Below are 26,243 nucleotides of genomic sequence, written 5' to 3'. Positions count from 1 at the left end.
TAATCCAGGCAACATCCTGGTAAACCCATTTCCACCCTCTCCAAAGCCTCCACATCCTCCTTATAATGCGGTGCTCAAAACAGTACACAATACTGCAAAGGTGGCCTAATGACAGTTTTATATTCAGTCCCCTGACAGAAGAAGGCAAGCCTGCCATCCACCTCCTTCACCACATTCAGGGAGCTGTGAACTTGCACCTCTGTATATCAATGCTGCTCAGGGCACTTCCTTTTAGTGTACACATTCCTCTGACAATGAGCCGCCCAAAACGCATCACGTCACACTTGTCTGAATTAAAACCTATCTGCAATTTCTCCGCATAACCTTCCAACTGATCGCGTCCTTGATGTTTCCTTTGACAACATTCTTCACGATTCACAACTTCTTCACTTTGTGCCATCTACAAACTTGCTAATTAAATCGTTTACATTTTCAGGCTAATCATTTATATGTATTACAAACAACAGATGTCCCAGCTCTGATCCTTGTGGAACAGAGGCACTGGTCACAGACCTCCAGCCGGTAACATACCCCTGCACATCTGTTGCGGGGGGAAATATCAAAGAGGAGCCTTGAGTTCTGTGCTGAGCAGCACGACCAATGTTTATTCAGAGCTCCTTACTAATGCATGATGGAAGAGTTCCCTCTTTGGAATTCTGTGACTCCCCCAGCCAAGTCCAGCATTTTGATGTGTTTCTTTCATACGTTCCACTAATACTTCCCCCCTGACCCGATCTCCTGGGTTCGGGATGTCAGCTCGGATGTTTATGAGCTCCCTTTCCCAGTCTCTGATTCTCTGTCCGTCTGCAACTTCCCCTCTCAGCTCATGCAGTTGCTTTGTCAGTTCTTACACAAATTGTTTCACCCTATCCTTGCCATTGTACATCTCCTGCCCTCCCACTACCATACCCTCTGGCATCTGCATAGTCCATCCGGTCACTAATTCAAAGGGGGATTGCTCAGTTCCCTTTGCCGGGGTTGACGTCAGTTTCGTTAGGATTGTGGGGAGTACACTAACCCATCCCTGCCTGTCTCTGTCAGGGCCTTAGTCAGACTAGCTTTCAGTGTCTGCTTCATTCCTTCTCCTGTCCCTGAGCTCTGGGGGTGGTATGTGAGATGGGATTTCTGCTCAGTACCAAACAGGCCACAGAGCTGCTTAACTTAGTTTCCTGGAACGTGTGTCCGTTGGTCAGAATCTGCAGGGTAATGCTCCCGCCCACTGAGTAAACCTGTTTATTAAGACCCAGCAGAATTTCCTTCCCTGGGATTGGGATGGGGGTGTACGTAAAATCCATCTGTAATTGTTCCTGTGGGCCCCTGGGTCCCTGCGGCTTCCTGCATTTTATCCTGATTGTTTTCCCTGGCTCACACTGTGTACAGACTACACCCCTTTGACAAAACCTTCTTGTTCCAGAACACCCCTGTAGTTGATCATCTGATATTGCATTTTATCCTGCTCAATATGGGCCAGCCCATGATATGTTTTTCATAATGTTTGTCTTATACAGTGGCACTGCTGGATCATCCTATGTCCTATTACTGCCCCACCCTTTTCCCATTCCTGTTTCTCCTGCTATGGGACTGTTTCTGGAAATGTCTTTAAACTTTCCTTTCTCACTTCTGTAGCTGCTGCCACTGCATCCTCCTCAAATGTCTTGCACTGTTTCAGTAAGTATGCTCACCCATGCTCACCAACTACCCCGTTGGTGTGGGGTTTCTACTTTCCTGTGAGCTCTAATCTTCATTATTACTGCTTCCTGGGAAAGTTAGCTGCTTCCACTAACTCTCTGATCTGTCCTTCATGCTCAATGTGGCCCCCAGACAGGGTGATACACCTTCACCGAGCCCAGTCCTGAACTATACCAAAGGCATGCTGACTGTGTGCATTTTGCCTCCCTCACCCCTGGTTAATGTCCGCGCTTCTGCCAGGGCTCGTGATGGTTCTCTATTTCTGGATAATTCCTCATAAAATTCCCACAATAATTAAACAATCCTAAAGTTTGCCTGATCCTTTTACAGTGTGCGGGTGGATAGTTTTATAATCATAGTTTTTGTTCCCGCTGGGACTGTCCCCTCTCCCTTCCTGATTTGATCTCCCCAATATGATGTCCCAGTTCCGTCTCTCCCTACCTTTCCAGTTGCACTCTCTGTGCGTTATGTTTAAGCATAGCCTGGCTAACCTGATCCAATACTCTGTATAATATCTGGATATGTTCTTTCTCACTGTTTGAGGTGATGAGGTGTTGGTAAGATCAGTGTGACTAAATCCATCAAACACACATCGGTGGGATATACTGGAATATTGCAGGATCCCTGAGGTAATAGTATCCTGGTGGACTGTTCTCCTCAGTCAGTAAACACCACTTTCATCTGCCATTCAATGTCCACAGGTATGGACCCAGACTATTTCCAGCTTCTGTCAATCTATCACTCTCACAATTATTGCCCCCTCATCCCCAGTTTTGTTGAGATCCTGTTTGTGTGGGGAGTGAGAGGGCCATCGATCTCTACAGGGTCGATAGATAACAACCCACTTTCCTGTTTGAGTTACGCACACTGCTGAGTTCGTCCGAGCTATAACCTACCAGATTCTTTGACTGTCCCAGTCTCCCTGCAATGTAGCTACTCCGGAGAGGTTGCCTCTCCTTTTCTTTCTGTCCCAGTCCTGGCCGGAGCATCCCCATGTTTAAATTCAGGTGTTGATGTCAATAGTTGCATGAATAGGAGCAACTCCTAGAAGGTCCCTTCTTGAGTTTCACACCTCCATATCTGAATACATTTTGTCATACTCCCGGTCTACATCGGGGCAGGTTTACTTCATCCAGCTTCCTAGGTTCCCTCTCCGACTGCTCTCATTTTAGTAATTGGGGGAGTGAGGGGTAAATGCTTATCGGTAACTGACAAAGATGCTCCGGTGTTAGCATCATGCAGTTTTGGCCCTTCAACAGCGCGTCAATGAATATTCATGGACTATGCATATACTTAGGTGAACACAGGCCACTCACAATATGAACACCTATCTCCCTCTCTGTGCCTACGTTCCTTGTCTATGTGCCCTTTCCTGCTTCCCTTGTAACATTGTGGGTCTGATTACCCTCCCTGTACTGCAGCTATTCCCCTGTGTTTCTGCATTTGCCTCAGCTCTCATGACGCAATTCAGAGTGTGGTTAGAATTATCTCCCACTGGGAGTCCCATGTTTATAATTACAGTTAAATAGGATCCCATGTCATCTTTTAAACACATCAAACCTATTTCATCGTCACAGGTTGGGGTTTGGTAATCTTCCGTGGTGCTTACACACCTCAGGCTTCCTCTCTGTATAATCCTCGATATTATCCTTGGGCCCCTGAGTCACCAAGGTTATTTTAGCCCATTCAGCCTGTCCCGTCCGCAGTGTGTCCCTGCAATATCTGTAAATGCCTGGAGACACTGATCGGCTGTACTCTGGGAGGAACCGGCTTGTATCCCATCCTCTCATTGCAGGGACAGTTTCTGTTGTACACTTCAGGGCATCTTGGCCCGAGGGAGGGTCCATACATCATCTTCGGTGAGACTGTGTACCTCTACTAATTCATCCATATTGTCCCAATAAGGTCCATTATTACCATTTTTTCTATCAGGCTGTGTGTTCATCCACCAACATCTGTCGTTCAGTGGGTGAATGGTTCAGGTTTAGTTTCTGTCAGTTCCCTTTGTTGCCCCCCCTCCTGTCTGTCCAAGTTTGAGCTTTGATGCCCAGCGATGCTATAGACACGGCCTTCTGGGCCTTACGGGGCGGTGGGTCATCCCACCCATTGCCGTCCCTCTGTTCATACGTAGGCGCTTTGTCATCTAACCTGTTCCTGCCAGTGTCACCATCCTCACTGCCTTCTGAGGAGAGAGAGAGACTAGGTACCTCCCCCACTGTAACTACCACCTGGCCCTTTGGATTTAAGGCTTCACATCTGAGAGCCACCACCTTCACTTGTTCCTGTTTCTCATAATAATGTAATATGTTCCATCATTCCTTGAATAAAACAGAACAAAATGTGAATTTGGTTTGACTTGAAATTTTAATAATTTGACATTCACTTCACTTATCTATAGAGGTGAAAATTGTACTGTGATTATTTAAGTGAATTTAACGTGATCATACAATGAAAATAACTCTGATAATCAACGACAATGAATGAACTGAATAATATGTGATTATTTGTACCAGTTCTTGCATTGAAAATTCGATTTTATTTTAATGCTTGTCACCCATTACGTCATGCATTGTTATTAGGGAATAAAGTAATGGAAGGATATCAGAGAAAATAAATAGACTTTAATTTTAGCTTCACTGCAATAATGAACCAAAACAATATTTGGAAATATGGTTAAACGACATAACAAAGTTTCCAGTGTCATTATTGACATGAAAACTATTTTAGTTTGCAAGTTGTTTTGCTCTAAGAATAATTGGAAATGAATTGTGATTTGGAATTCACCATTTAAAATATATTTTGAAGAGAATAATCAGATGCATTTTTGGAAGAAATTAGGAATGGAAATAAATATATATTCATTGATATTAATAGTTTTAAAATGTTTAGAAGTTGACTGGGATTATTTGATTGAGAGAGGCTGCATGATTATAAAGAGCAATTCGCCTTTTTCATTGCATTGTTGGTTTCACTAGAATCTGTTGTGGTCTGAGCTCTTGTTGTGTGCAGTGGACTGTCACGAATAGCTTAATTAACTTGCGAGTCTCAGATCAGGTTTCCTTTGTCTGTAAGTCAGTCTGTAAGTGAGCAACACACCTCCTTTTGTGAGGGGAAACAGATTCTCTTCAAAGGAAATAAGTGGCAGATCACTCTGAGAATGGTTTCTAGCACACACCATCAGCAGGGAAGGGTTTTTGTTCTAAAGATTTCCAATCTCTATCTACAAATCTGATTTGTCAGTTTGTGGAGGATTCAGCCCCTTTGTTCGGAGCTGTTTTATACAAGCAGTTGGTTCATTATGTCTTTGCCAAGAATGTTGTTTACTTTTCCCTTTTACTGTGATTCTGCAGGTTAGAATATTCTGAGAGTCAATAATGGTCAATAACTGAACATTGAATGATTGTGTTCCTATCAGAGCAGTGGCCTTGTTTTCAGCTAATTATTCACTTTCCATTTCCTAGTTGTGTTGAATGTTCCAGAACCAGACTCTGAGCAATATTTCCATTCACTTGTGTTGGATTCACTGACAGCCACATGGTCAGTCAGTTTCAGGAGTTTGAATTTAATAATCATCTAGAATTATGATTCTATTGATGAAATTATTCTCGATTGTCAGGAAAAACCCATCTCAGTCACTGATGTCCTTTAGGGAAGGAAGCTGCCATCCTTACCTGATCTAGTCTACATGTGACCCCTGACCCACAGCAATGTGGTTGACTCTTACCTGCCCTCTGGGTAATAAATGCTGCCCATAGCCAGTGGCACCTACATCCAGTGAATGAATTTTCAACAAAGCTCTTAGTCCTGGGTCATGTGAGAAAGAAGCAGGTGGAGACCATTCAGCCCCTCAAGTCCACTCCATCATTCAATAAGGCCAGGCCTGATCTGTCAGTGATTGATGTTCCATCTTCCCCCAACGTCCCTTAGCAAGAATCTATCAACCTGTGTCTTAAAAATATTCATTGAGCCCACCTTCTGGGGCAGAGAGTTCCAAAGTTGCACAGCCCTCTGTGAGGAAATAAATCTCCTCATCTCGTCCTGAAAGAGTGAATCTAATTTTAAAGCTGTTCTCTCGAGTTCACGTATGACCCACAAGAGGAAACATCCTGTCCACGTCCTCCTTACCAAACCATTCAAGATCTTAGACCCTTCAGTCATGTCATCCCTCACTCTCACAAACTCCAGCTGAAACAAATCCAGCCGGTTCAACCGATCCACATTTTATTACTGTCACGCTGGGTTGAAATTCTGTGTTGTGTTTCTTATGCAGTGAATGCGTTGTTCCACACTGTGGGGTCTAAGAGTCAACGTGAGCAATACTACCTTTCCTGTCTCACTGTATTACATATATCTTACATCACTGTGGTGATCCCATCCCTCCCTACCTCATATAACCAAAAAGAATGGCAGAGAGAGATGAAGAAGAGTTGTTACAAAATTTGTTGACGCCTAAAAGGTACTTGGTCTGTTTGTAGAGATTGCATTGTAGTTGAAGTAACCAGTTAATGAAAAGTTACTGACAAAATATTTTAAGTGGAGTTGCTATTGGTGATGGAAATGCTGCTGGTTGGTATAAGAGAAGGCTGGGGTGAATACTGTAATGATGAGAAAGTTGAGCAGGGTAACCTTTTATCTTTGTCAATAAGAAGAGGCCGAGATTGCAGCTAGGACAGAGTTGAAGCTGTTTTGATCTTGCAGACATTATTTTAATATTTATTTGATGTGATTTGATTGTCATTGGCTGGGCCCAGCATTTATTGCCCATCCCTAGTTACCCTTGAGAAATTGGTGGTGAGCTGTGTTCTTGAGCTGCTGCAGTCTAGCTGCTGTGGGATGACCCACGATGCCATTGGGGTGGGGATTTCCAGGACATTCACCCACCGACAGTGAAGGAATGGCGATATATTCCCAAGTCAGGGTGGGTTAGTACCTTGGAGGGGAACTTGAAGGTAGTTGTCTTTCCATATAGCTGTTGGCCTTGTCCTTCGAGATGGAAGAGGCCATGGGTTCCTTGAGTGTTGTTAGGGCTGCACTCATCCAGGCAAGTGGGGAGTATTCCATCACACTCCTGAATTGTGCCTGGTAGCTGTTGGGCAGGCTTTCAGGAGCCAGGAGTTGAATTACCCTTGTAGCCACTGTGTTTATGTGGTGAGACCAATTCAGTTTCTGATCAATGATTATCCCCAGGATAGTGTTGATAGTGGGTGTTCAGTGATGGTAACAGCATTGAATGTCAAGTGATGGTGGTTAGGTCATTTCTTATATGTGATGGTCGCAGCCTGCATCTGTGTGGCATGTATGTTACTTGCCCCTTGTGAGCCCAAACCTGGATATTGTCCAGATTTTGTAGTTCTTGCTGTTGGACTGCTTCAGTACCTGAGATGTTAATTATTTATCAACGTTCAATAATTACAAAATTATGCAAATTCCTTTTTCTATCAAATGTCATGGACTGTATCTTGTGGTCACTCTGATATTCACTTTCATTATGTCCTTATTTTCTTCATCATTCAGACACAAATGTTTGAATATCGATCAGGATAAAATTAAATAAATTAAAAACATACGTTTCTACATGTAAGCTAATTGAATGAAATACATTACTTCTGTATTGTCTGCATTTTGAGCAAAAGTCATTTCTTTTCAATAATTACTGAATGGCTCATTTATTGTCCTCAATCCATCAATCTAGCTGTTATATTTTAGTCTTCAGTTTACCGATCTTAATGATGTCTAATCAACATCAGAGCAAAGTGCTTTTAAAATATTGAGTCAACTTATTTGTTCAGATTACAACATTTATTATGAATTCATTATCCTTATAATAATTACAGAATAATTTGTTTGTCTTTCTAACGTGTATAGTCAGATCCATATTTTAATTTAATCCATTGTTTCATTTAATCCATTGCAGCAATGCTATTGTTTTCAGGTCAACTATCCCACAGTGGAACCAATGATTTTGCATCCAACACACTTTGAAAACTGACTTTTGTTCATTTGAATAATCACAGCAATCTCAGCTTTATAAATTCAGAGAACTGTAATTACTTTTCACTGCAATGATTGCTGTTCATGTCTACACATTGCACAGTCACATAGTAACATTAAATATCTCCTTCTTTGAAGTGCACTGATACATTTTCAAAAATCTATGTGTTGTTAATATGTAATTATTGTTCAGTTCAGTAAGAGGTGTAAATGTGCAATAATAGCTCAGTACATGAACTGATGTGAATATATTGCAGTGTACAAACTCTTCATCATTGTGAATATCAATTTTTATTTTAACCATGGAAACACAGTTGAATTAATTTAATTATATTTCACTTTAATGCTCGGATTCATTGTATTTCTAATCACAATAAGAGTGAACTATTTCATGTGACACAATTATTTAAAATTTATGTCTCTTTTTCATGGACAGAAAATAGAATTAACACCCGTTTTTGCTTTCCTGTACCCATCACAGTCAAGTTTGAATTGTAAAAAGTTAGACTGATACAGAACGGAAACAGGCCATTCAGCCCAACTTGGCATTCCGGCCAGGTTTCCGAAACTAAACTAGTCCCATTTTCCTGTGTTTGTCCCATATCGCTCTGGATGTTTTCTATCCATGTAACTGTCCAAATGTCTTTTAGATATTGTAATCGTACCAGCTGCTGCCTTTCCTCTCACAGCTCATCTCAATATGCCAAACACGCGTTGTGAAAAGAGTTGCCCCTCAGATCCCTTTTAAAACTTTCCCCCTCACCTTAATAACATTCATACTTTAATCAGTGACCTGAAGCAAATAAATTCAAGATATTGTGATCATTATAATGAACAACAGATACAAGTTGAGAAAATGTTGGATTGAAAAATAATTCAATTGACACTTAGATATTTTCAAATCAACTCTGAGGTGCTTTGACACATCTCTGTTTAAGGTAGGAATTGAACGCCTGCCTTCTGTTCTATTAGTACAGACATTACCAGATCCCTCCATAATGTTCCCATGCAGGAAGGGCAGGACTATAATCACAAACTTACTGTGGTTACTCTCAGGGAAATCTGCTCAGATATTTATTGTGATAATTGGACTAGGATTGTATTAGACAGTTCCAGTGTGTAATGGATAAAAAGAATTTGTAATTTCTAATAATGATGGAACGAAGCGACAATGATCTTAAATAAATATAAGTTTCATGATAATCAAATAATTCAATATGTTTGAAGCAGTTATTCACATACATAAATTGAAATTAAACTGCTTTGTAAAGCACATGATTTGGAAATAAAGCATTGGTCATTCAATGTGACTACTCAGCGAAAGACAACTTCCCTCAGTTTCACAAAATTGTGATTTCTAAGAATTCAAGATTTATTGTAAAATAATAGATCAAACATTTGTTAATTCTGGTTTGTTTACACAAGAACCACATGAAATTTAAATAATGTTTAATGTGAAAAATGGTTATCTCTTTTGTAATAATCAGAAATATAGAAATGTTAGCATTGAAGTGAAATACAATCAGTACAAGAATGCAAAAAACTGTGAATGATGGAACTCAGAAACAAAATCAGTAATTGCTGGAAAACAACTCAGCAGGTCAGGCAGCATCTGTGGGGAGCATTCAGTGTTAATACTTTGGGTCCAGTGACCCTTCCTCAGAATGTATTTTTGCTCACAGCCAATTCAATCCAACTAAGCTCCCACACTGAAAATTATCTTGCTAAGATTAAGAGAGTGTAGAGTGCAATATTGTTTGTCAGTTGATGTATTGAACCATTGTTCCACATCGGCAGCTGGATATATTGCATTTAAACAATGATTACCAGTTACACATTCGCAATAATTAGTTTTAAAATGGCTGAAACCAAATTTAAGGTTGATAAGAAAATCCTTATTGCAATGTAATTGTGCAGTATATCGGAAAAAACTGAAATATTGAAGTGAAAAATAATTAGCCATCTCTTAATTGATAAGGCTGATTAATAATCCATCAATTAATATGAGAATTCAAATGAAAGAGAATGAGATAGTTACTATGAGTGTTGGGTGAGAAAACGTTGGTTAATTGCAGGTGTGTTGACCTGAAAATAATATTAATATTTCATTATGACACTGGCATTAAAAAATAATGGATTCAACTAAAATGAGAATCTCATGATGGCGTGAGAATTGAAATGACAATTAAATTAGATTACTTACAGTGTGGAAACAGGCCCTTCGGCCCTACAAGTCCACACTGCCCCGCCGAAGTGCAACCCACCCATACTCCTACATCTACCCCTTATCTAACACTACGGGCGATTTAGCATGGCCAATTCACCTGACCTGCACATCTTTGGACTGTGGGAGGAAACCCACGCAGACACAGGGAGAATGTGCAAACTCCACACAGTCAGTCGCCTGAGGCGGGAATTGAACCCGGGTCTCTGGCGCTGTGAGGCAGCAGTGCTAACTGCTGTGCCATAATGTTAGAACTCAACACTTAAAATGATTCAATATATTCAAAGCAGTTTGTACTGGATATTCATTAAGATCAGTAAACTGAGAATTAATTTGAAAACAAAAACCACAACTTCAGAGATTATTCATCAGGATTGTTATGTCATTGAAAAAAACCTCATTTATTCAAGAATTCTGCATTTCCCTCATTTTCTGTCTTTTTTCCACAGTGATCTGCACTGGAACCCTTCTTTTCACGATACAAATATATAGAAGTGACATGAATTAAAATCTAATTGGGTGAGTTAATAAGCTTGCAGATGATACAAAGTTCAGTGCAATTGTGAATAATGTAGAAGGTTGTCAAAGAATGCAGCAAGGAAAAGATAAACTGCAGCTATGGGCAGAGAAATTAAAGATAAAGCTTAATCCATACAAGTGTGAGGTGTCTCATTTTGGGAGTTCAAATGTTAAGGAAAAGTAGATAGTTAATGGCTGGACCTTGAACAACTTTGTTGTTCAAAGGGATCTTGGCATTCAAGACCATGGCTCCCTGAAATTGTCCATGCAAGTAGATAGGGTGGTAAGGAAGGCAAATGGCATGCTTGCCTTTATTGGTCAGGGAACTGGTTACAAAAGTCAGGATATCATGTTGCAACTTCATAAGACTTTGGTTAAGGCATACTTAAAGTATTGTATTCACTTCTGTTCGCCACATTACAGGAAGGATATGGAGGATTTGGAGAGGGTACAGAGGGCATTTTCCAGGATGCTGCCTGGATTTGAGAGGCGAGAAAAAACTCAGGCTGCTTTTTTGTGGAGTGGCGGTTGCTGGGGGAAGAATTGATTGAAGTCTATACAATCATGAGATACATAGGTAGAGTTGTCAGTCAGGAGGTTTCTCACCAGAGTTGCGAACATCAGAACTATGAGGCATGCATTTAAGGCTAGGGGGAAAAGTTCAAGGGGCATGTGAGGGGCAATTATTTTTTACACAGGGAGTGGTAGATGGCTGGGATGAACTTCAAGGGTCGGTGGTGGAGGCAGATACATTAAGGCTATTTAATGTTCATTGAGATAATTTGGATGGATATGGATCAAGGGTCGGCAGAAGGGATGAGTTCCTTTTGCATTATGTTCAGCATAACGTTATGGGCCAAAGGACCCATTCCTGTGCTGCACAGATCTTTGAGAGAAAACTAATGTCTCACTCATATGACATTTAATCTAATCAATATTTAGCCACTGGTGTCAGAAATAGAAAGAAAATAAGTAGAGAACGAACTTGACTATAATCTAAAGTTAGAGTCAATGACATTTACAGAGATAAGTTTTTGATTTTTTTTAAATTATAAGATTAATAACTTTGGAGATGAGTTGAAACCTTTTGCAGTTACTGATGTACTGAGCCAAAATTACCCTTTTTAAACTGAAGAGTGGACTAGAAACCTGTTAGAAAACTTGAAAATATTCAGTAAGGTGTGATGCACATCATATTTTAATCCATTGATTATTACTGTCAATACTACAATAATAAAAAAAACAGGTCTACACCAAAAAGCATCGATTTTCCATCCAATGCTCATTGGAAATATTGGAATATTGCTCATTTCAAAATCAAGTAATCACAGCCTCATCGATTAAGAGATATCTAATGACATTTCACGAATAATTACTCTTTATTTCGAACAAACACATTGGGAAGTTTCTTATTAACATGCAGTTCACTGACAGCATACTAATAATTTAGTTATTGCTAATATCTAACCACTGATCAATCTAGTAAAGGATAGAAAAGTGGAATTATGGCTCAGTACATCAACTGATGGGAAGATATTGCAGTGTTCACTCTCCCAATTATTGTGAATATCGATGTATATTTTGATTGATTTGATTATATTTTTCTTCAACACAAAGATTTATTGTAATTCTGATCACAGTAAGATTTAAATATTTTAAAGCTAAAAAAATTTAAATTCGTGACATTTTTTGTAAACAAAACAGAAGAATTTACAGGTGTTTGCTCTTTCCTTTATCAATCAGAATACATTTGGAATTGTTGCAAGTTATACATTTGTGGAAGGAAGAGAATATGTCTGCAGCTGAATAGTCACAGTGAATGACCTTTTCTTCCGATTCCGTCCGACTGCTAAACATTCTCATTATCTTTTTCTTTATAAGAAAAACTGCTTTAAACGTATTCAGCAGTTGTATTTTTTATGAATTTACAATAAGCTCATGATATGTCGATTTATCTTTCTTCCAATTATTCTGATATTAATATGTAAGTAAGAGCATATGTGCTTAGTACCGTCATTATTGTGAATTACAAGTTCATTCTCAGTCCATTACACAGAAACAGTCTAATTAATTCCCAGCCCAATTATCGGAATGAACGCTGGTTAGTTTTCATTTGATTAACCCCAATTGATAATAATCCCAACCTTCCTTGCTGGGAAGATCATGAAAGGCACTTGTGTAGCTGTCGTAGTGTATCTCCTAAGAGACCAGATAACCAGATGCAGAGCCATAGCCTTGAAAGCTCGTGCTTCCAAATAAACCTGTTGGACTATAACCTGGTGTCATGTGATTTTTAACTTTGTCCACCCTAGTCCAACACCGACATCTCCAAATTATTGTTGCACAAAGGAATTCTCGTAATTTTTAAAAGAAAATATGACATTAATTAAGATCTTTAACACACGATTATTAATCCCGTCCTATATTAATATAATATAATTGTAATTGAAAAGAAATGCTCACTGAACACGGCACATACAACCACTCAAATGTCTTCCTGGTTATCTAATTACTTCTCAAGAGAAAAACCTGAGTAAATATCTTATTGTTTCTGAGAACAAGAATCACAGTAAACATTTGGTGAGCAGTTCCATCCAATAAATGCACTTGATTTCTTACATTTCACTTCAGTAATTGCACACGTAATATTTCGCTAAAACCAATAACAATGAGCGAGGACGCTAACATCAGCATACATAGATTTCCAATCCAGTTGAAGTATCATAAAATAAAATAATGTATTTTGGCTTAGTACAACCTGTAGGTGAAAACATTTTGAGCTCGCACCTTAAAAATCTTTATCTGCTTGTTCAGACAAAATAGTGAAACTTGGCACTGTAAATTTATTTTGACTTTCACTCACGAAAATACTCATGTGAATCGCTTCTCATTTTCTTCTTAGTTCTGATATAAATGTCGAAATATTTACGATAATAAAACTTTAGGAATAATAAGTGTTCCTTGCAAGAACGACATGAAGATGTTCCAGGTCCTCGAATTACTGTTGAGTTGAATACTCTTCATAAGGGTCTCGAGCCGATGTTTTCTGTGACTGGGATTTTTTTTGACTAGTGACTGATGTGTTTTCAAATCATGTGCACTGCAGAAGGATTTTTTTTTTAATTTTCAATTTGTTATGAGCAAAAAAACTGCTTTGAACATGCTGATTTTTTTTTACTCCAAAGTTATTTATCAATGTCCAATCATCACAAAATTATGGAAGTTCCCTGTATCTTAGGTTCACTGTCATACGCACTTTCACTATCTACTGATTAACTTCCTACTTCTGACAGGAATGGCTAAACATTGGTCATGAACAAAAGTATATAAATTAAAAGCACGTCTGAAGAAGCAAACCAATGGATGGAAACATGTCATTCATGTAATCCTGCATGTTTGACCCAAAAACAATTCTGCCGAATAAGAACTGAATGGATCATTTTTGTGAATCCATAAAGCTAGCCATTATATTGTAATCCTCAGTTTACCGATCTTAATGAATATCCAATAATCATCACAGCAAAGTGCTTTTAGAATATTAAATCAATTTATCTTTTCAGATTATAATGTTATTTTTCCAGTCACTGCCATTACAATAATTGCACAATTATTGGAGTTAATCTTTCTAACAAATATAGTGAGAATCGCATTTTAATTGCATCAATTGTTTCTGACTACGAACACTACAATATAAAAATCAATTTACTGTTCAGTTGAACGATCCCATATTGGAACCAATGACTTCCCATTCAATGCCTCATTGTAAATATTTGATGATTGCTCATTTGAATGATCACGGCAATCTCAGCCTGAAGCGTTCAGAGAACTGTAATTACTTTTCATTAGAATAATTCCTGGTCGTTTCTCCACATTGTTCAGTGAAATAATCAACTAAGATTTCTCAGTATTCTTAAATTAACTGATAGAATTTTGACAACCCAATTGCTGCTATTATCTAATCATTGTTCAATATAGTTCAGGGTATATCTCATGGAATTATGGCTCATGTATGAAATAATGTAAAGATTTGCAGTGTGCGTTGTAAATATCAATTTTTATTTTAACCCTAGCAAAAGTTGAATTGACTTAATTATGTTTTGCTTACATATTAACATTTATTGTATTTATAAACGCGATACAAGTTAATCATTTTTCATGGAACAAAATCATTTAAAATTCTTGCGACGTTTTGAAGTACAACGAAAGGAACTAACATCTCTATTGTTTCATGAAATAGTCACAATATATTTTGAACTTTGGGAAGTGAACATTTCTGGAAAGAAGGGAAGTTGTCTTCAGATGAATAGTCGCATTGTGTGACTAATTCATTTATTTTCCTATTCATTTATGTTGCAAAAGCATTTTAATTTTCTTTTTATTCTGTGAAAACTTGCTTTGAACATATGGAACTATTTTATTGATCTTTGTTCATTAGTGTACAATGATCAAATGATTAGGCATTTTTCCTATCATGGAACTTCATGAGATTCATATTTAATTAAAGTCATTATTGCTTTGTTACATCATTACTGTAAATTTTGTCAGTTCATTACACACAAGAAATATGTAATTAATTCCCATACAAATTATTACAATAAACATATGATTCGTTTTCATTTGTGTTGCCACAGTAAGCATGTGACTATGGTCCTACCCTTCCGGGGTGGGAAAATTATGAAGCGTCCTTGTGGAGCTCTGACAGTGTCTCTGCGACAAGATCTGGAGGAATGATTTAAATTCCCATCTTCAGCAGCGATGTGTCAGAGCGGCTCCAAATATTCCTGAGAAAATACCTGAGCACAGACTGAACTGCTTTTCAAAACAACATGAAATATACTTCAATCTGCTGTGCATTTCAATCATCACCATATCTACTACTTATTTTCTTCAGGTCACTAATAAAACGATGCATCTAATTCTGCTGGTTCGAAATTCCTTGGAAAAGTTGTTGAGAATGTTGAAATCTTAAGGTTGGAAGAGTCTAAGAAATGATACTCACTGTTTTTTTTTCTGTTTGAAAGAACCCAGTTCAGACATTTCAAGCACATAAATCCTTATTCTCCAGTATTATAAAGATGAAAAAAAAGCAGTCGAAATTCCTCTTCAGCAAAATAACCAAATGCAACTTCATATTATTCATTGGTCAGTTGATCACCTACAATTGTAACTAAATATTGCAATTCATCTAAATATTGTTATGTGCTTTGAACAAATTAAATTTCTTATTACTATTCATTCATGAATTGTCAGGAATTTGTTTTTATTTTCCATCCACCTATTCATAATTCATAAGATTGATATGCTTTCAAAATATCGTCGTGCTCATTTGAACATTTAATTTGTCTCTCTCTCACTTATCTCAATTCGTGCATGATAGCTTCGATGCATTTTGCTAATCAACTCTCCGAAACTTAAAAATGTTGTTGACTTTACTTATTTTGTGTGAGGAAAACAATGTAGGTACACCCAACTGTTCTTTAGCTCAAATAACACTAAATTTTAAATTATTGAAAAGACTACACTGGGGCAAAAAGAACGATTCTTCATCTTAAATATCACATCAAATGGCAGTTTTTCAAATCATGTGACCTCTAAAATGATTTGTATTTTAATTTCATTATAAGAAAAAAAATCTGCTTTGGAAATGTTAGAATCTGTTTCTTTTACTTTCAGCATTAGTTGTCAATGAACAATAATCATGTAATTATCAGTCATTTTGAGCAAAATAATTTTTTGTCCCAAATGCCATTAACTCGACCTTTTGTTCACAATAGTACTCACTTTCCCGGTCTAATTATTATCTTCCTTATTCTGATATAGATATCTAAACATTTATCATGATAAAAATTAAGTAAATAAATATGACTCACCAAACATCCCCAATGTTGAACTGTGTCAATTGTTGCATTTTTTTTAGAATTATTAAAGCGACTTTTTATATATTAATTTTCTGTTTATCAATCTTAATTATTACGCAATCGACATCAGAGCAAAGTGCTTTCAAAATATTAAGTTAATTTATCTATCAATATTCTAGAAACAATGAGCAATTATAATAATTACACAGCACTTTGTGCTTGTTACGAAGTCTAAGTTAATGTGTTTTTAACATTTTCCATGTTTCTTATTGTGAATGCTACAATATACAAACCTGTTTGGTCGGGCCAATACACCCAGAAAAGACCAATAACTGCCCTTGCAACATCCTTTGTAAATATCTGACTTTTGTTCATTTGAAAGATCACAGTCATCTCAGGCATTGATATTCAAAGAACACCAATTACTTTACACTGCAATATTTCTCTTCATTTCAGCACATTACTCAGTGCAATAGTAAGATGACATACCTCATTATTCTTAAATTCATTAATAGTAGTTTTAAAATCAATTTGTTGCTAATATCTAATAACTTTTCAATTTGGCAAAGGATGTAACTGTGGAATTATGGTTCCATATAATAACTATTACAAGGACATGTCAATGTAAAATCTCTCAATCATTGTGAATATTGCTTTTCATTTTAAACTTGGAAACACTTTTGAAATGATTTGAGTGTAATTCTCTTCAATGTTAACATCACAATAATGGTTGAATATTTTTCATGTGCAAAATTATTTAAATTCCGATGAATTTTTTTGAAGTACACAAAAAAAGGATTGACATCTTTCTTGTTTCATTAAACAATCACAGGAAATGGTGGCTTCTGAGAAATCATACATTTTCAGAAAAAATGAAAGTTGTCTTCAGCTGAATAGTCACACCGACTGACCAATTCATCATTTTGTTCCAATTTACGTGTAGAACAAAAAGATTTTACTTTGCATTTCATAAAATGAGAAACTGTTATGAACAAATAGAATGATTGTATTCATTTTTGTTTATCAATTTACAGTAATCACACAATTCTGTCAGGTTGTCATTCTGCAAATTATCATAAAAATCATATTTAATTAAGACATCTGTTAACTCCCATCATTATTGTAAATTACTATTTAATTTTCAGTACATTACACACAGGATCCATCCATTTAATTCCAATCCAATTATCACAATAAACATCTGATTAATTTTCACTTGAGTAACCGCAGTGAGCATGTGATTATAGACCTGCCCAGCCTGGTTGGGAACATTATGAAGGAATGTTGTGCAGCTCTGATAGTGTCTCTGTTACCAGAACAGGAGGTACAGTTTCAATTCCCATCTTGCACAGAGTTGTGCCAGAGCAGCTCTGAATGTTGATTAGAAAATATCTAAGAATCAATTGAATTGCCTTTCAGTTCAAAATTAGATTAGCTTCCATCTGTTGTTCATTCCAATAATCACAGTATTTGCTATTTATTTTGTTCAGGTCACTAATAACAGAATGTATCTATTTCCACTCAATCATTATTCATTGGAAAATATTTGAGAATGTTGCAGTCATACAGATGAAATATACATAGTAATGATATTCATTGATTTTCTTTTGTTCTGAAGAGCTGAGTTCAAACAACACATAGAACTTGATGCTCCCATGCTATAACAATAAAGAGAAAAAATAAATTTCTTGTTCAGTAAAATAAACAAATACCAATTCCTTTTATTTATCAATTTTTAGATATTGATCTGCTTATGAATTATGTGAAATTTGTTTTAGTTTTCCACTCACCTATTTATATAGAATGTCAGATCGAACTGCTATGAAAATATCCAAGTGCATTCATATGAAAATTGACTTTGCATATTTATCACTGTGGGATATATGTAAAGCAGTGTTACTTCTGCAATCACAATTGTTTATTCAAGGTATATGAACTCGCACCAGTGTATAATTGTTTCAGCCAAGAGCTGAGTTAACAAGAATGAAAACTATGTGAAGGAAATATATAATTGCTTTTGCACTAGCTAAAATGTGCATAAAAGAATGAAATGTGTCTGCAAATAATGGTAGATGTTACAGTCAAATAGATAAGATGCTGTGAGGGGAGGGGGTGTAGGTTAAGCGAGACATGCCTGTACAAACAGTTACAAGCATCTGTTTCCCGCTCCAGCAGAAACAAAAAAAAAACAAAAGATCACCAGGCTAAGTGTAAATAAAGAATAAAAGGAAATATTGCTTTGGTTAGCACGTAAACAGATGGCAGTGAAGAAGGATAAATAACAATAAGACCACCGAGGGAGGTGGTCAAACGGCCTTGTGAGGGCAGAGATAAACATTTTGTCATGGACGAGGCCAGATGAGTTCAGAGATAAACAGCCAGGTTTAGATTAGAAATAGTTGTAAACAGTGAAAGAGCAATGGGAGGAGGGAGGAAAAACTAATTTCATAAATATTGTATACTGGTTAAATTCAGTGTGTGTGTGTGTGTGTCTTGTGGACAGTGGACATCACACCCCTCTTGCAGCAGCGTAATAAACAATACTACTGGTTCAGGTCTTGTTCCGGACTGAAGTTTTTGAAGTGACTGAACTTCGTATCTCACAATCACTTATCTCATTTATTGCATGATGTCTGAAGTGTGTTTTGCTCAGCAATTCTATCAACTATTTAAAAAGTCTAATCTTAAATAAGATCCTTTACAACCAGTTATCAATTTATTCCTAATTCATGTAAATATCTCAATTTTCTTGAAGTCAATGTTCACACAAAACAGTGCACATAAAGCGACACAAAGATATTCATCATCAGCTGATTACTGTTCAGTGGAATAACCTGAGTATCTTATTGTTCCTGAGACTAATGACAACAGTAAGCATTTGTTTACGAGACCATGCAGTAAGTGCATTTGATATCTGATATTTCAGTTCAGTTGTTAACAGATGCTTGTAAATTATTGTTGTTTAAAACAATAATTCTAATTTATCATGGATATTGACTGTAATACAATAACACTGGAAACACTTTTTTAACTATTCTAACAATCTTTAAGCTCCTCTTCTGTTGTGAGTGTGCAAGAGATAATTCAAATTATAACCATTTTTGTTGCCAATTCAACAAATGCTACTTTTTGAATTTATGAACTTCTTACATATTTGCGAAAAGGTTAGTCTTCACTGTATGTCATACTAAAAGACTGCTTTTTCCAATCATGCGTGCTGCAAAATGAGTATTGCTTTCATTGCATTGTAAGAAAAGAAGTTTTGAATTTTTTGTTGTTTCAATTCCAACATTATTCATCATTGTACAATAATGGCACAATTATTACAATCGCGTTATATAACACCCAGTAGTGACTTCATTGTTTGTTTAGTTTCATGCTCATTTTCACGATCTATTAATTCTCTTCCTAGTTCTGACACTTGGATTGTAATATTAATCAACGTACCATCTCTACAAGGAATCCAGTGGAAAGAAATTCGCAAGTTTTATATTGCATATATTTTTGAGTTCGGAAAATAATTTTGTTCAATAACCACTGAATGTCTCATTTTTTCTTTAATATGTAAAGCTAGCTACTATGTTTTATTCCTTAGTTTACTGATGTTAATAAATATCCAATCGACATCACAGCAAAGTGCTTTTGAAATATTAAATCATGTTAATTCTTCATATGCATTGCAGTGTACAATCTCTCAATCATTGTAACAGAGCTGAAAATGTGTTGCTGGAAAAGCGCAGCAGGTCAGGCAGCATCCAGGGAACAGGAGAATCGACGTTTCGGGCATAAGCCCTTCTTATGCCTGAAACGTCGATTCTCCTGTTCCCTGGATGCTGCCTGACCTGCTGCGCTTTTCCAGCAACACATTTTCAGCTCTGATCTCCAGCATCTGCAGACCTCACTTTCTCCTCAATCATGTAACAACCAATTTTTATTTTACCTGTTGAAACATAGTTGTATGAATGTAAATATATTTCACTTCAATGCTAACACTTCTTGTGCTGGTAATCACAATAAGACTTAAGGATTTTTCATGCAACAAAATCCAATGAAAAATCATCAGCATCTCGTTATTGTTTCATTCACCAATGACAATAAATTTTGAATTTTTGCAAGTTGAACATTTTTAAAAAGAAGGAATGTTGTCTTCAGTTGAATGTTCGCATTGAATGACTTATTCACTGTATCTGCTGTTTATTCTCTTCGGGTTCCCAAGAAAAAAAAATTAACTAGTTCTGCTGGTTCTAAATTCCTGGAAAATATTTGAGAATGTTGTGGCCTTAAAGGTGAAAAGGCTAAGTGATCGTAAGTGATCAGTTTTTTGTTCGAAAGAGCTTGATTCAAACATTTCGGACATTCACATTGTTATTCTGCTGTGTTACAAGGAGAGAAAACAATTCGCTTTCTGCATCTGTAAACATATGCCACTTCCAATTATTCATTAGTCAGCTAATTACCTACATTTATTATTAAAAAATGCAATTCATCTAAATATTGGAATGACCTTTGATCAAAATAAATTTCTAATTATTTTTCATTCGTGAATTGTTGGAGATCTGTTTTTTTTTGGTTTTCCATTCATCTAATGTATTGAATGTAAATTTTACATGCTTTGACAATAGCGGAGGGTGTTTATTTGAAATTTGTCTTTGCATAACTCTCACTGATTTTACTTATTGCATATAGTTACACAGTGGCTCAGTCATTAACACGGCTGCCTCACAGTGCCAGGGATCTCGGTTTGATCCCATCCTTGGGTGTACATTGTGTACTTTGCCCATTCTCCCCAAGTCTATGTGACTTTGCTGTGGTTTCCTCCAACAATCCAAAGATGTGCAGGTTAGGTGAGCTGGCCATGCTAAATTGCACAATGTGTTCAGGGATATGTATGTTCGTCAGCAGGAAATGTCGAGGAATATGTTCAGGAAATGTGTTTGGGTGGGTTACTCTTTGGAGGGTCATTTTTTTCAACCAAATGGCCTGTTACCACACTGTGCTAATAAGGATTCTACAATAGTTTAATTGTGTTTCTCTCAGCAATTCTAACATTTTTTTAAGTTGACTTTAGTTAATATCTTTCACACTTGATTATCAATGTGTTCCTCAATCTTGTAAAATATCTGAATATTTTTGAAATCATTGCTCACGCAAAACACTAAACATGAGATCACAAAAAGGTCCCCGTGACCAGCTAATTACTGTTCAGTGGAATAATCAGAGTAACTATCTGATTGTTCCTGAGATCAATCCCCACTGCTACCGTAAGGATCCGTTATCATTCCCTCCAATAAATGCAGTAGTTGTCCTCTGGTATTTTAGTTCAGTAATTACGCACGATACTGGTTGGTCAAAGCTGTGGTTATTTTTTATTATGAATGGCCAAGGATCCTAACGGAAGAGATGTTCATATATCCTGATATGTTGCATGGTCACAAACAGATTTTCAGTCCAAATATTGCAAAAAACGTTGGTTTAGTTCAACTGCAGATGTTTTACATTTTCAGTTCATGTCCATTAAAAATATTTGGAGAAAGTGAGGAAATCAGATGTTGGAGATCAGAGTCAAAAGTATGGTGCTAGAATAGCACAGTAGGTCAGGCAGCATGTGAGGAGCAGGTGAAAACACGTTTCGGGCATAGGCCTTCATTGGGAATCTCTGGGTCCATGGATGCTGCCAGGTCTGCTGTGCTTTTCGAGCATCACACTCTCGACATTAAAAAATATTTGTCTGCTTATGTGGAGCAATTACTGACTGTTTCCTCTGTAATTTAAATTTACTGTGCTTTCTATTCACTCAAGTTCTTATATTAACTGCTCCTCGTTTTCTTCTTAACTCTGATATAAATCTCAAAATTCTGGGCACAATAAAAGCGATATGAATTATAAATTAGCATCTGGACAAGAGAATCAACGAACAGCTACATCGACTTCTTGAACAGCCTATATATTTGAATGAAAAAGCAATGCCTTCTAAAAAATCTCTGCACATTTGTATGCTTTTTCAATTCAATAATCCCGCAAATAGCTTATAATTGTCAGTTGATCTCTCTTAATGACTACCTAATCAATCTCACCGTAAACTGCTGAAAAATATTGAATCATTTTGTTTGTTAAGATGCAAAGATTCATTCTCAATACATTATTACAACAATAAGTGAACCATATTTATTTATGCACTAAGGTCAAGTGACCTGTGGCTCATAAGTGAACATTCTAAATATTCCTAACGCTGGAGAAATCGGAGCTGAAAAGGTCAAACTAAAGGAAACAGCAGACAAAATAATCAGCTCCAGCAAACAGTGGAAGGCCCGGTCAAAGAGGTCACAAAGGTTCGGGAGTCCAGTTACAACCAGCCTGAGAGTTGTGTTTTGGAGAGGTTGAAGCAGACTTCCTGGCACCTTGACTTCCAGCCAGTGTCTGAGCATTATACACCTCACTTGAGAATGACAACAACAGAAGGGTGTTTACTCGAAACCCATTGGATGCTTAGAATCCAGAGTTCTGGTAAAATGTTGTGAAACATTTCCCAAATCATGGAAATCAGCTCAACATTATTGAAATCAAAGTACTCTAATGGTCTTCAAGGCCACTTAATTAGTATTTGGTGAAAACCTCTATATAAGTACCTTATTGTTCTCAGGATCAATTATCACAGCAATCATCATGCTCTCATCAGATCCAAACATATGTACGAGACTCTTTATTATAATTTAAACACTATAACTTTCCCAGACCAATGATGACACTTTACTACTTATGGCTGTGGATGCTAATTGTAACATGTATTGAGATGAAGCAAGTCCTGACTACAGGCAAGTTTTCTGCTGGTTTCCAATCCAATAATTATGATAAAATATAATTGAAATTCATTACATTGTGACCAGATCCCCATAAAAGGAATCTATCTGTTTATTTAGAGACAATAGTGAAACAAATACCTTGACAAATGCTGTTGACTGTATTTTTCTGTGAAAAAAAAATCCCTATTGACTTATTTTCTTTGTAATTCTGACTCAGATGTCTAAATATTGATTATATGAAAAATTGCATGAATGAAATATAATACATAACTTGTTCTTATTATATATTATATTTCTCCAGAAGGAAAGCAGAGACACCAAGTGTAGAATTCTTGAAGATCTGAGAATTATGAATGACAAACCAATTCTGATCAATGTTCACTGAATGTCTAATGTCTTTTCAAACCATCATGCCAGCATTTTAATTCTCACTTGACTGATCTTAATAAATTACTAATCAACATCAGAGCAAACCCATTTGCAAATATTGATTCATTCACCTTGTCAAAGTTCTAAAATTAATTAATAATTAATTGTCTCTCCAAAAATCACACAGCAATTCAGCTTAGGTTTCGTAACAAACATCATCAAATTCACATTTTAGTTTAATCCATTTTGTCTTAGTGCCAATATTACAAAGAATAATAGTTCTCTTATTCCAGGTCGGCACAACCACAAACTAACTCATGATTCCCCATCCAACACTCACAGGTAATATCTGTTCCTTTCTCCTTTGGATGTTCACAGAAATCACTGGATTAATATTCGGTCTTACATATTAACAGACGTCTGATTGTTTTGCACTCCAATAAATACTGTTCATTTTGACACATCACAGGCAGCTATATGAGATTTCTAATCATTTTTTAAGTTTGCTATGAAATGGTTTTAAGATTAATTGTTGCTTATATCTAATATTTAATAATTGATCAAATCCAGTATATCCAACTTGGAGTGTGAAATTAAGGCTCAGTGACGGAAACGTATTGCACTGTACAGGTACCAATGGTAGCGAATGGTGATTTTTTTTGGAATACTTGAATCTTAGTTGATTTTCTGTTGTGGGTGTGGCCTGCCTCCATCTGGAATAGAAAATAGTTCATATTTGCTCATACAAAACGCCTGACAATCAGAAAGATGCAGAGTACCTTAGAACTAAAACACAAGGTGTCAGAGGGGTGATAAACAAGACTAACAGTCTGTTCCAGCATTTCACTAAAATAACACACTACCAGTGGACCTACTCCAACGCCAGGACTATAGACTTCCAGGCAGCATACAGACAAATGACTAATCCCGATCTTCATAAATTAAAGGATAATTGTCCCAGTAAATGAATAAACAGCAGCTGCAGGATGCAGCTCAGTTAACTCACAAAGCAGCTATCATGACAACAGAAGATTTGTTTGTCAGAAATAGCTATTATTTTAAAGTTACTCAGAACATTAAACAAAGGTTCTAATTGCAGATTCTTGAGAATTATAGGGGTAATTTGCAACACAAGTTAGATACATGTAACCAATGTCTATTCAAAAGCATTAGAGAAAAGCATTTAGACTTAGATGTGAAGTTAGCTAGTTTTAGGAATTAGCTTCAAGATATGATGTTCACTGCCCATTAATTATAAAGTCCTGACAGTAAGAGTAGCTGTATAATTTTACACAATAAAACGAACCTTATAACACAACTCATATTACTAATCTTATAGCAAGTAAGTTAAAACTAACTGTCGTTTGTATTTATTTGTGCATAAATAATTAGGAGAGTGAACAATATGAGGAGTAATTGACTTTGGTAAAGTAAAATATAATAAACAATAGAATTCCAAATGTCCCACCAGAGAAGGCATCCTGAGAGGCCTGAGGGATGTAGCAATAACTTTGGAATCTGAATGAATGAGATGCGTGGAAAGATCCCAAGGCCTGGAGATTATAGTACCTGTTAAACAACATGAGATGATAAGAATCTGGGACTGTCCATTAGGATGCCCATCTGCGATTATATGTTTGTTTTGGGTGTCTGGGTGAGGAGGAGAGGGCTGTCACATTATATGTGCATAAAAATGCAGCTTTTTACTGTGCATGTTACAGTGTGTCATGGATCTCCCTTCCAAGATTGGCCTCGGGGGACGATCCCTTCATTAAATGATTGCTTCATGAGTAAACATCTTCCACTCTGAGCTCAGCCTGCCTCCTGAATCTTCATTCCCTGTCAGGGAAAAACACTTCTGCAGCTATGATGACATTTCAATTCAATACAAACATTTATTGTGTGTGAAATGATTACATTTTGAGCAATGTAATTTTCATGATAAAATTGCTTTAGATTTGCTTTTTTTGGTATACAAGAAAACAATGGGGGTATATCCATTTGTTCTTTAGTTCAACTAACACAAAATTTTAAATTATAGTAAAGACTACAATAGGGGAAACGGGAACCAGTCTTCAGCTCAAATGTCACATTAAATGATTGAAAAAAAAGGAAATTTTAAGAAAACAATTGCTTGGAGATGTTGAAAATTTTCCTTTTCCTTTCATGTTGGTCATCAGTGACAAATACTCACACAATTATGAGAATTCCTTTCCGTACCAAATGTCATTGACTCTATCTTTTGTTCATAGGAATAGTCAGTTTCATGGCCTAATTCTTTTCTTCCTAATTCTGAAATAAATGTTGAAGCATTTATTGTGATAAAAGTTACATTAATAAAATTGACATGACTCTTCAAGAAAACTACTGGAAGAAAGCATATAACTCTTGTGATGTCTGCATTTTTGAACAAAGTCAATTTTTTTTCAATTGTTGCTGAATGTTTTTTTACATCATACAGCTAAGTTTTATGCTTTAATTTACAGTTTCTTAATCTTAATGAATATCCAATCAACATCAGAGCAAAGTGCTTTCAAAATATTAAGTCAACTTATCTGTCAGGATTCTAAAAGCAATTATCAATTACAATAATTGCACAGCAATTTAACTTAGACTTTGTAAAAATGCAGTGTTTTTAAAATTTCATTCATTATTTCTTATTGTCAATGCTGCTATATTAATACCTATTTGTTCAGGCCATTGCAAATACAAAACGACCAATAATATCCCTTGCAAAATCCTTTGTAAGTATCTGATTTTTGCTCATTTGAATGAGAATAATTATCTCAGCTT

The 26,243-nt window shown here is 36.5% G+C and overlaps 1 long non-coding RNA gene across 1 annotated transcript in view; it reads left to right on the top strand.

The window, feature by feature from the left end:
* Window positions 1-16,042, top strand: part of LOC148137976 (uncharacterized) — a 47,624-nt gene extending 31,582 nt beyond the window's left edge. Inside the window, exons 3-4 of the long non-coding RNA XR_015754184.1 lie at window positions 10,354-10,423; window positions 12,167-16,042. This is a non-coding gene — a long non-coding RNA (uncharacterized LOC148137976). The remainder of the gene's footprint in view (window positions 1-10,353; window positions 10,424-12,166) is intronic.
* Window positions 16,043-26,243: the final 10,201 nt, after the last annotated feature.

Source organism: Chiloscyllium plagiosum, unplaced genomic scaffold (genome assembly GCF_037043375.1).
Source record: "Chiloscyllium plagiosum isolate Xiang-an unplaced genomic scaffold, Cpla_swu_hap1 HiC_scaffold_42, whole genome shotgun sequence".
Lineage (NCBI taxonomy): Eukaryota > Metazoa > Chordata > Chondrichthyes > Orectolobiformes > Hemiscylliidae > Chiloscyllium > Chiloscyllium plagiosum.
The sequence above is the reverse complement of the archived record's forward strand: the minus strand, read 5'-3'. Positions and strand labels throughout refer to the sequence as shown.